Source organism: Anas platyrhynchos, chromosome Z, assembly GCF_047663525.1.
Source record: "Anas platyrhynchos isolate ZD024472 breed Pekin duck chromosome Z, IASCAAS_PekinDuck_T2T, whole genome shotgun sequence".
Lineage (NCBI taxonomy): Eukaryota > Metazoa > Chordata > Aves > Anseriformes > Anatidae > Anas > Anas platyrhynchos.
In genome coordinates, this window is record NC_092621.1 from 70399673 (window position 1) to 70411497 (window position 11825).

The following is an 11825-nucleotide window of genomic DNA, read 5'->3' on the forward strand; positions in this document are numbered from 1 at the left end:
GCTGAGGGCAATTTAAAACCTCTTGTGTGAGCTGATCAAATTAAATAAAGCTTCTGTGCTGTCAAGGTTCAAAATCTACTGATGTGCCAACATTCATTCTTCAGCTCTGTATTTAGCTTTCCAGGCAGACAAGGTCAGCCGTGCCTGATTGATCTGGCTTCTGTCTTGTAGGAAGACCAGGCGGTTGTTTCTGTAAGAAAGAGGGTGTTTCCCCCCATTTTCCTCCTAGAATGGAGCAGCAGAGCTGGTCTCACTCCACCAGGTGGCATTCTTTAACCAGGCAAAAAAATCACTTTTTTTTTTTTTTTTCTTTTTTTTTTTTTTTAAACTATGTGTTCACCTTGGTGGAGAGGGGGAAGCAGGCTTGGCTCATAGGTTATTATTATTATTATTATTATTTTTTTCTTTCTGGTTTAAAGAAATGTTTTTACTTTAACAGGCTCCCATCCATCTTCTGGCATGATTTGTAATGTTTAAAAAATAAATCAATAAGATAGCATTTGCTGTCAGCTATTGAGTAACTGACAGGTGCCACAAAGGGAAGGAAAAATGGGCTGGAATATACAATCCATCCCCGCGTCTCACTGAATAAAGGCAGAGTCAGTGCCCCTAAACAAACAAATAAGTGTGCTTGCTCCACTCAAAAGAGAGAAGATGTTTCCAAGCTGCTAGTGCTGCATAACGGAGCCTCTGTTCTGGCTGTCCCAAAGCCACATGAATCCTCACCTCTGACTCTTGGGGATGAGCTGCTGTGACGTATATTTCTGCCACCACAACCTGTCAGCAGTGTCTGGGTGATGCATGGAGCAGAGGACAACTGCACTGGTTCTGTCGAAGTTAAATTATATCTTCAGTCCAGGGTAGTCCAGAGGGTTTTGGAGATCCTGGGAGTTGAGTTGAAGTCTGCTCCTCCTACCTTCTACCCCCCCACCCAAAAAAAAAAAAAAATCCAAACCAAGTAGTTGGCTACTTTGATTCAGATATGAAGATTTCCCCACCACAACATGTACCCCAGTCCCATTCCCAGTCCAGTATTTTGGGGCACTAAGCATCAACCACCTTCTCCACGGAAACATATCCTGGCAGGGAAGGGTCAGGTGCACCCACACCACCGCTGACCCTTTGAAAAACCATGCTGGAAGGATCAAGTGTCTGACGGATTGATGCCTCTGCCCTTGGCAAGGCCCTGGAGACACAGACTCCTTCTCTCCGGGGCAGGGAAGGCTTCTGTGGCAGGAGAGAAATGCTGTGGGCAGTCTGCAGTCACAGGGCTAGAAAGCCTGGTGTGTAAAAGCCAAGCTCCTAGTTCCTTTCCCTTTTGCTGTTTTTCCCAGCATTTCCCTCCTCCTGGCCACGGGGCCATCCCCACTTTTTACCTGGGATCTGGATGAGGGTTGTGAAGGGTCTGCTGTGCCCATTCCTGCCAAGCTGAAAACATCATATAAGACTTTGAAAAGTGGGGACAATCAAACACTCATTATCTCATTTTCAGACCTAATGACCGGAGAAAAGCAGTTCCCATTTTATTTTATTTATTTATTTATTTATTTTTCTGGAGGTTGCTTCTAAGTAATCTATTAGCCTTCCATTATGAACACCTGTATGAATTTGAAAATAGCTTTACCGCTGCTTTTATTCCTATTTCTTAGCTCTTCTTAAAAATAAACTTCTGAGAGCTAAATGAGTGCCATAGACTTTCATAGAATTATGGCAGATTAGCCTGAGGGAAATCTGTGCAACAAACGCAATTATATGGCAAATTGAATGTAGTCAAAACTCAGGAGCCTCAGTTCTGAGACTGAAAAATAAATATATACATTTCAGCTATTTTTACTGGTTTGTGTTTTCATTTCTTTTTATTTTATTTTTCTCAGCATCAAGGGAGGTTGGAAACCTTTGTTCTCCCCAAACCAGAAAGTTATTCTGCTGTTATCACACGACTCCAAGAACTGGGGGTTTACAAAAGGCTCCCGAGTGATAACACTGTAAAGCCCGAAGAGCTGCCTCAGCGCAGGCTGCGGTGAAGTGGTGTGGCTGGTTAATACAGGTGACAGGCTGTGGGTGTCTGTCAGCAGAGCCATGCCCTGAGGACTTACCTCACGCTTCATTTCTCTCAGGGAGAGGATTATGGGCTTTGGAGTTCTGCACTGTGCTTGGAGGGTGTTTATATATGTGTGTGTGTGTGTGTGTGTGTATTTTTTTTCTCCTTTGGGATAAACTGCTGCAAAATCCTGCAGTGCCTCTGCCAGAGCCCCAGGCATGCCCAGGGAAGTGGTGAATGCCCTCCATAACTCCAGCATCCCTGCCTCACAGCCTCCTCGCTCTGGAAATGCACAATGTTCCCCCAGATTCCTGGCCATCAGCATGGCTCACCTCACCTTGTGCAGGCTTCTGAGTGAGGTGAGCTGCTGAAAGCATTCCTTCTGGGAGCAGCAGCTCCTGCTGGTGAAGCCAGGCAGTGACTGCCTAGTGTCTCCTGACACTGGTGCCCTACCCAGGCTGTTCACAACGGAGAAGGAGTGTGCCAGGCTGGCACGCATAGCAGTGTAAGGATGGTGAGGTGATTTCACCCTGAGCTTCCCTCCTCGGCTGCTACTGGGAAGTGTGACTGTGGTGGTGGTGCAGTCATGAGAAGATTTCCTTTCTTCCTACTTTGGCTGGGTGCTTTGGTTTCCCAAGTCAAAGTTAAATGAGAGTTGACTTGGTTTTGTGATAGAATGCAAGGGAGCAGACCAATCTGCTGGTTTTGGCACAAGACTACTAAAACCAGGCCAGTTTCCCCAGCCAGACAAGAATTTTTCATTTGTTTTGTTTCATCCAGTAAATGTTCATAATAAAAAGTGGATGCTCAGGAAAGTCTTGAATTTATTCATGTCTTTTAACTCATCTCACCTAGCTTTAATTTTCGTATTGGTCTAACATGTGAAACTGCTCCCTCTGAATTTCTCCTCTTGGTTTATGGTTCAATTGTTGGATGCACAAGCCAAAATAAAATCTGATCCCTTTTCCATATTCAAGATAGCTCTGCAGTAGTGACAAAACTAAACCATAATAAACCAAAGCAAACAAACTTTTTGCTGCTAAGAAAATTCTGTAATAAAACTTCAACTAAAGGTAAAGTATTTCACATCCGCATAACAACTTTTCAAGGGCAGGAATGGATTTTAAAGTCATGCATCTCAGAAAGAAAAATGCTTTCAGTTCCTCTCTGAACAATGCTTTCCTCAATGGTGTTCTGCAGTCTGTAGGATTTGTTTAAGCACTAATCCGTCAAACACAGAGAGAGCTGAGATCACTGATCTGAGTCATTTGTGGAGAGGAGACAACCCTTATACCCTAAGCCAATCTGAGCCTGCATTGAGGGAACTGTTTGCATCAGAAGCATAGGGGCTGGTGGGAGGCTGCAGCTAGATGCGGGTTCATATCTATAAACCATGAGAAAAATCTTACTGAGCATGGTGCAGATGCACCAAGTGCATACCCACAGGTGTATCAGCATCTAGATCAGGAATATTCCTGAGCTGCAAATACTTGGATGTGGCAGAGTTTCTGAGGTACTGCTGGGGGGACTTGCCTTATCCATGTTCTGCTTTGGGCTTCAGCCATGCTAGAGGCAGGATGCTGAACTGAATGGACATTCAATCTGCAGTGTATGGCTGCTCTGGTGTTACTTAGGTTCATATTTTTTCTTTGCTGTTATCTATTGATGATATTAAGCTCTCTTGTTATACCTAATAAGATAAAAAAACCTTTTTCTACTATGCAAGCTTCTATTGAATCCTCCTCAAATAAATGTTGTGTTTTATTGTTACTGTCTCTCTCTGCAACAGCTAAAATAAATCAGAAACCCCATCTTAATGCCTGAAGAGACAGGAACATTTAATTTATAGCAATTTCCTTTCCTTTTCATGGTTTCTACTAAACAGAACATGCTGGGTCTCAACCTGCATTTGCATTTATGGTAAATTACAAGCAGAACAATCAATACAAGTCTCAGCTCATGCTGCCCACAGCTGAACAGCAGCAAGGAAAGCAAACTGCCAGGGAAATCTTTCCCACCCAGCCAGCTTGTTAGTACACAGCGGCGTTCAGCCATCCATTTATTTATCGCAGTAGCCTTGGAGTGCCTCCCAAGTGTTGTGGAGAGGAAAAGAGAGGCTCATCCTCTCAGCTCTCACAAGACACCTCCAGACAGCTCTGGTGGGACAGGCAGAGAAGGGGAATCGGCAGGATTTCTTCCCTGAAAAGCCAAAGGGGAGCAGACAGGGCCTCACTTCAGCCTGCAGTGCTCCTGAGGTGGGACCTCCATGGAGGTGGCCATCATGCGCACCTGGTCCCTAAGGCCAACTTCTTTCTTCCCCTAGGACTTTGTGTACACCCTCTTTCCTGTCTCTTCCATGCAATTCCCTGTCCCACCCGTTCTCCTCCCTATTTGTTTCCCTCTCTTCTGCATTAGTCGGCGGCCTGAGATCAGCCTGAGGTGCTAGAGACTTCTGGTGGAGACCGCAGCCTTAACCTAGGTGCTGCTATCTGCTCCTTCATACTGTAAAGTGCTTTAAAGCTTGATGGAAACTTCCTTGGGAGAAAACCTACAGGCTTTTTTGTATCCTTTTGCTTTAGCACAGTGCACTTCCAGGCCTAGACTGACAGGCGAGATCTCCCTGAGCACGGGCATGCCTTGTGCTGTCCCAGCACCTCCCCATCCAAGCAGGTCAAGCTGTGGGAGCAGGCTGGCATGCTGTTGAGCCTGCAGGTGACCTATCAGGTCCCACCAGCACAGCACAGGCAGGGAGGGGTTTGCTTCCTCCACCCCCAGACTTGCATGGAGCTCTAAACGACAAGGAGAGCATCTCTGTGATCCTGCAGTCAGCAGCTGCACCCTGCAGGGACGCAGCGACAGCCTGAATTAACAGGATTAATGTGGCTCCAGGGGTCTTCCTCAGCTAATCAGGAGTTGCTGGTCCTAATGAATGAAGAACTGAGGAGAGAGCTGGTAACGTTAAAGGCAGCAAGTGTCCCCTTTATTGTAGTTAAAATGTTAATGATTAAAATGTAACTCTGTGGGATGCAGCTAGCTCTCAAGCTGATTCTTCAATAGGAAACACTGGCCCGTGAAGTGTCAACTTCAAATGTTATGGAAATCACCATCCAGGACTTTCATATTTTTTTTTTGTCAAGGGTTGTACTATTATTAACTCAGGTGTGGAGGGCTGGGGCTCCAGCTCTTGTCTCCATGCAGCTTCAACTAAGGAGCCTGTTCTGCAGCCCAGAAACAAGAAGGTTCAACAGAAACGCAATAAGCTAATAATTTCCCCTCCATAAACTGATGCTTATAATCCTGGCTGTGATTCTCTGTTATGCCTTCTCTGGTGCAGAGGACTTGATTCCCTACTGCGATGAAATAAAATGAACCAAACAATTGTCAAAACAATTCAAAGCGCTCTGTGCCTCCAGGCAGAGGAATCAGCTCTACAGCCTGCTTTGCCTTTTAGCTCCTCAAACTGCTGAAGAAACAGGTGCAGGAAAAATGATAGACTGGCTAATATTATTTTGTTAAATTCAAGTGCTGTGTTTGTTTTATCAGGAACACAACATAGCATGCAATACCGCCTTCTGTCCTGGCAGGTCCCCCACATTAAAAGAATAAATCAAAATCTGTGGCTACCTGTAAGCTATTGGTTAGCATGCAGATGAGCATTGCATTATGAATATGCATGAAACATCATATGAAAGACACACAAAAATTAGCAGCTGTGAAGAATGGGCCCTTGGTCCCTGTTCTGTCATGTTGTTAGGCTGGAGAAGCTGTTGGCAAAATCAATGCTCATTGCACTAAGCATGCAGCGCAGCTTCCACATGGCATGAGCTTGGGGCACTTCTGTGCTCTGATGGTGCAAAGAACTGTTTTTCCTTGATGTCTCATTAATTGGTCTTACTGTCTGCTTGGGAGGCAAAAACAACAGTCCCTCGTAGCGTACCTTGACACACCATGTAGCTAACCAGGCAGGGCCCTTAGTCAAAGCTAGAACCGTAACAACTTCATGGCTGCCAAGTTTGGTGCTGCTTGCTCCTCTGCTGTGAAATCAATCTACAATGGGAAGGAGGGAAAACAAATTGGGGTGATATTCTGACTGTTATTTTTTTTTTACCAGCTCAAATATAAGCATTTGACCTCACTGCTAAACCTTTCTTTCTCTGAGCTTTTGTTGCAACTCACTGCAGTTTTGGCTTTTCTGCTGCCTAGAAAAGTAGGAGCCTCTGCAGGAACTGGGGCATCTGTGCTCTGTGAAAGAGAGATCCATCTGTCTGATAGCGGCTGAAGTATACACGATGACAAGCAGCAGTCACAGGATCAATGAGACTTCTTTCTTTCACGTAGAAAGTCTTTCTTATTGTAGGTGCTCACAGAACTCTGACAACAGCTAATCCCCATGCACCTTCCCCCACAAATCCTGAAAATCTACATGTGAAAAAAAAAAAGTTCACATTTCCACTTTAATTTTGAAAAATGGAAAGAATACGATGGCCAAGAATATGCTTTGTGTTTGAGCAGAGAAGAAAATATTAACCATACTGTCCTTAGCAAAGCCTACTGTCTCCACCTCCTGTCCTGTATTTCTAGGGTTTCTTTTACCCATTATCTTTGTTATGGTAATTAAGTTCTAACTTCTACTTTCTCTCTTTCCCTCTCTCCTATTTAATTAACTTGGTGGATGTTGTCTTTTGTCTCATGGTTACAATGAACAAGGCTCCTGTGAAAACTAACATTTTTGAAAACACTTTTAATTGAAATGGCATGAATTCAAAGATTGTCAGCCAGTTCTAGTCATTTTGTCACATGAAAGTTGCTCTGGAGACTCTTCCCCCAACACACAATGTAAAAAAAAAAAAAAAAGAAAGCTAGCTTTTAGCTTAGACAGTAACTGCTATGCAACTGAAAAATAAAAATAACATATGGGAGGTTTAAAAATAATTAAATATTTTCTAAATGTAGACAGTTGCACTTAAGTAGCTGCACTCAAGCCTGGACTCACTCTAATTTCTGGTAATTGTCCTCTGTCTTAGGTAGAGAAGAAGCCACAGATGTAGATGCTGCCTTTAAAGATTGACTCTGGACACCTGTGCGTGGTGTGGTAAAGACATCTCCATTCTTCATCTCACTGTGTGATGAAGTCCTTCTCCTGGGTAGCATGAGCACAGGGGGTGAAATGCTCAGTGTGCTTCCTTCGGTGTGCACTGCTAAAGCAGGTGGGATCGACCGTGAGAGAGGTCCTGGGTGAACCTCCTCAAATGGAGCCTTCCATTTGTGCTTGGCTGGTGCTAACACAGTGTTTTCTTTCACAGTGTTTGCTAAAGCCAGGTACAACTTCCCCAGTCTGCGTCATTTCCCCTTTCCAGAACACGAACTGGCAATACGAGCAGCTCCAGGCAGACCTCTCGGGGTGCAAGGGGTCTGATTCATGAGGGGTCTGATCTTTGCACCTCGAGCAGTCATTTTTTTCCAAGTGCAAAACTGAGTGTGAAACCCTCTCATTATAACTGACTAGCATTTATAAACCTCCTGGGTCCTGGCGCCGATACCTATGTAATAGAATAATAACAGAGATCATGGCCTTAGTCCATACTTCATTATCACAGTCACTCCCATTCTTAAAAAGCGTAACATCATGAATATACATAGTGATTTTTATCATACAAAAATCCACGGTATTTTTCCACTGCGGGGACCCTTTGTAGTTAGTCTAAGATCTGCTCCAGCCTTGTTTTTACTGCAGACATGTGGATATGACTTGATTTGATTCACTAATAGTCATGCCAATTATAAAGAAAAAGACATTTAATTACAGTGCCTGCAGCTTGTAAGACCTGATTCAAAGCCCACCAAAGTCAAAGGATGCTTTAAAGCAGAATGAAAAGAGTTTGAAGGACACTGAGGAATCCAGAGTAAGATGTGACTAGTGAATGTCATGTACATCTTCGAAAACAGGAAAAATTATCTATAAAACAGTGCTTAAGGTTTAAAACTGCTTTCTATTCTGTTTTATTTTATGGGCTTCCCTTTCCTCAGCACTGTTTTTCTATTACAATACTTGGTCTTTAGATCTGAAATGCTAGCACTTTGAACTTACTCAAAAGCTGGAATGGGCACCAATGTTCTGCAGTGGGTATCAGTAGATATCACGAACTTCTGAATTAAAAGAAGTTGATTTTAATGACTGAAAATCTAATTTCACATATATTCTAACTGAGTTACGTTGGCTCAGCAGTGAAACACAGTGCGTATTTAAGCTCTGCCCTACTGCAAATTCTGTTCATGTTTTAAGCTTTATCCAGGTTAAGATTTACATTTATCATATTTCAATAATACAGTACAACAATACAGCAGATTAAAATGTGTCATAAGCCATTGCACTTTGCTCTTTTCAGCAAATCACCAAGATGTTAGCAAGCATGTACCAACATAGCCCCTGTGAAATCAGTGGCAGAAGAGCATTTTATAGAAACTGAACACTACTAGCTCACACCTGTGAGATGTAACAAGGCTGGACATGCTTCTCAGTTGCCCCTTGCCTTCTGTAACCATTTAAACTAAGGAAAAATGAACTCAGAATTTCTGCAAGCTGCTGCTCTTCTGGCTTGGTAGCACATTTATTTCTTCCTGCCAAATTTTAACTCCTTTTCTTTTTTTTTAACTCCTGTTAGGAGACTTAAAGGGTGAAAGGGGGCTTTAAGTAGATTAGCTTTGGCATCAAAGCACTGTCATCCCAGTCAGTTTTCCAAATCTTTCTTCTGACCTATAGGTAAACAGGATAATAATGTCTAAAATGTCACTTTACAGGTGTGGGAATTCTTACTTTTGATGAATACTCTTGGGCCAGTCACCCGTAATTAGGATAAGTAAGTGTGTGAAGAGCTGGGCAGTATAACTGTAGAAATATTGGTTTCAGTCAAGAGATTGGCTTGGTTCCCTGAAATGCTACATCTACTGTTGAAGCAGTTTTAGGGAAAGCATGTGTGATTGATATTGTGTTTGCCCAGCAAGGGAGCCACAAGAGGAAGAGTCTTCATGGTTTTCCATGTTAGAAGTCTGCCCATTTTTTTCCTTAGAGAAAGATGTAGCTTGGCTTTGTAGGCAAGAGGTCTCTGGTGACCCTTCAACTAATTAATGTGAGCATTGTTAATGCAACATTATCAATGATAGTGACATTTATTGAATCATGCACTGTATTAGTTTATTGCTAATGTGAAGTATAGAATTCATTAAATAACCCAAGTTTCTTTTAAACCACATGCCACTTCTTAATGCAACAAGAGTAAGCAACCAAGAACATCGCACCTTGGAGCATGGACATCAGGGTCCATGGTTTAAGGTCCACAAAGGTAGAAAGCACCTAATTTAATGACAATTTAAAACAACTGAAATTATTTTTATTTTATTTTTTACCTCCATGTTATTAATATCAGACAAGTTCCTATTATTTAAGAAGACTGAACCCTAGCAAAGATTCATTAAACAAGCTTGTGCTCCAGCTCAGACAATGTAAGCTTACATTTTGCTTTGTGCAATGCACTTTTGCACACCACTGCAAAAAGCCTGAAAGACTTCCATATTTAGTACCTGTTTTTCCCATGATCTTCCTTTGCTCTGAGTGGGGAAGGTGAGCTTCTAAAAACAGGTGACAACATCTACCATCCTTCATCATATCCATAGCTAGTGTACTCTCCTGGGAGTGTTAGGACATGCTTCCTGAAGCTAAAGTTGCTACATTTCTGTTCAGAGAGCTTCCCATGTTCTTGTACAAGTTATCTGCATTTCCAAGTGTTCCTGAAGTAGTTCTGCTACTTTCACATATAAAGCTTGAGTGATTGTACCGTGTTCAATTCCTGCAACTTAGACCACGGCAGAGAGATTATGAATTATCACTTGCTAAAGAAAAACTGAAGTTAGCTATTTTATATAGAAATCTAAGGTAAAATTTAGTTTACATTTGGTTGCCACTATCTTTTAGACAATCTGTCTCATAGGTATTTGAACACTTTGCATTTGGCTGTCATTGTGGTCCTGTTCCTCAAAGTGTTAAAGTATGTACTTAGTATGCGTGAGATAATAGTGCCGTGAGCTTTCACTTCAAACCACTAACTTATGGTAATTTTTTTCCTATGCTGCCAAGGATAGGACAGACTTCAGTGAGCTGCGGTGAGTTGAGTATCAACAGAGCTGTGTTTCTCAGAGCATGTTCCTGGAGGAGCTCTTTTTTTTGGATGTGGGAGCACAGGGATGTGCCTAGCCTGCTTTCAGCAAAAGAGCATCTGATCATGGTCTGGACCTTGAGCAATTTTGACAGGTGTGACTGCAGCTCAGACAATCTGGCTATGGAGGTATCAGGGCTGTGAAATTAGATTCCACCTATTGATTGAGATCATTCTGAACGCCATCAGCAGTGTTAGGATAAATGACTTTTCTAATACTGTGAAGAAAGGGGAGAAACATTGCTCTCAAATATTTAATAGCTATTGATGTTTTCCAATGTTCATATCATTGACTCACAGAACAGATTGTCAAGAAAGAAGAAACATTTAAAAAGAGACATTAGCCTCAATGCAATGAACAGCTATCTAAGAAGTGCAGAAGTGTTACACTATAACACCCCACCTATTATCCGCTACAAGAGATATATGAAAGGTATGAAAATACTGCAGTGCAGTTTGCCTCAGATGTTGAGGTGGTTCTCTTCATATAGAATTTGAGTGAAATTACAAGGATTATTGTACCTTTAGCTGTAGTTAATCAAAGCTCTGAAGCTCGTTTATAATAGTTCTGGGACTACCTTCTTTGGGACCAGCTTGTGTCTGGTAAGTAGTTTTGACTGAATTTAACTAGTGTTCAGGTTTGTAATAAAAATAAGAAAATTTTCTCTCTTGGCTGCACATCAAAATGCTTTTTAAATGTACAAATGTTGCACCATGTCCTAGTATGTGAGCTTTAAGAGGTAGACCAGGCTGGAATGTTTAAGAGAGAAATGGAGTAGTATAAACAACAAAATTGGATAATTGCAATCCAGGGAAATAAGTTCCCTGTAAAACGAGACCTGCATTCAGTCAGGCAAAGCAAACGACATCTTCATACAAAGCCCTGTTGTCAGGTATGAGCTGGTGATAGAAAGCCGAAAATCTGTGTCCTGTTTCCTGAGCTGGACTGCTGCAGTGCAGCAGCAATGCAGAAGTATGTCCTTGGTGCAAGCGCATGCACACCTCTGTCCTTGTGCAGACAAGTCCTGTGACATTTTATTTTTTTTTTTCCTGCCAGTTTTTTCACTTGCTTAAAATGTTAGGATGAGCATGTAGGAGTGTGGAGGGTAAGGAAAAGCTGTGTTATTCACACTTGCCTTTCCACAGATCTAGGTTTGCAGTAATCAACAGGAATTTTTTAAACATGCTTTTCAACGTTGTCTGTTCATGGAGGAAATGACAGACAGGCTTAATCACTGAAAGGGAAAATGGAAAGGTGTGAGGAAGTGTGTGGTGTGCATGTAGACAAGTCAGTTCACTGATGATACTGTATGGCTGAGATGCTGGGATGCAGGGTTTGCATCTCTGGAGAGGAAATCTGAAGGTCTGAAGTGCAAGGGCCACTTACTGACCCCAGCACCATCAGAAGCAGGATGATAATGATAATGATGAGGCTTACCTCCCCCTCCTGGTATAACATCAAAGTGCCCTCAAGCCCTCATGTTCTGATGGTCACTGCTACCACTGCTAGTAGCAAGATATGGCCTTTAGTGACAGTAGGGGTGAGAAAGAAACAGACATTGCTGCCTGATAGC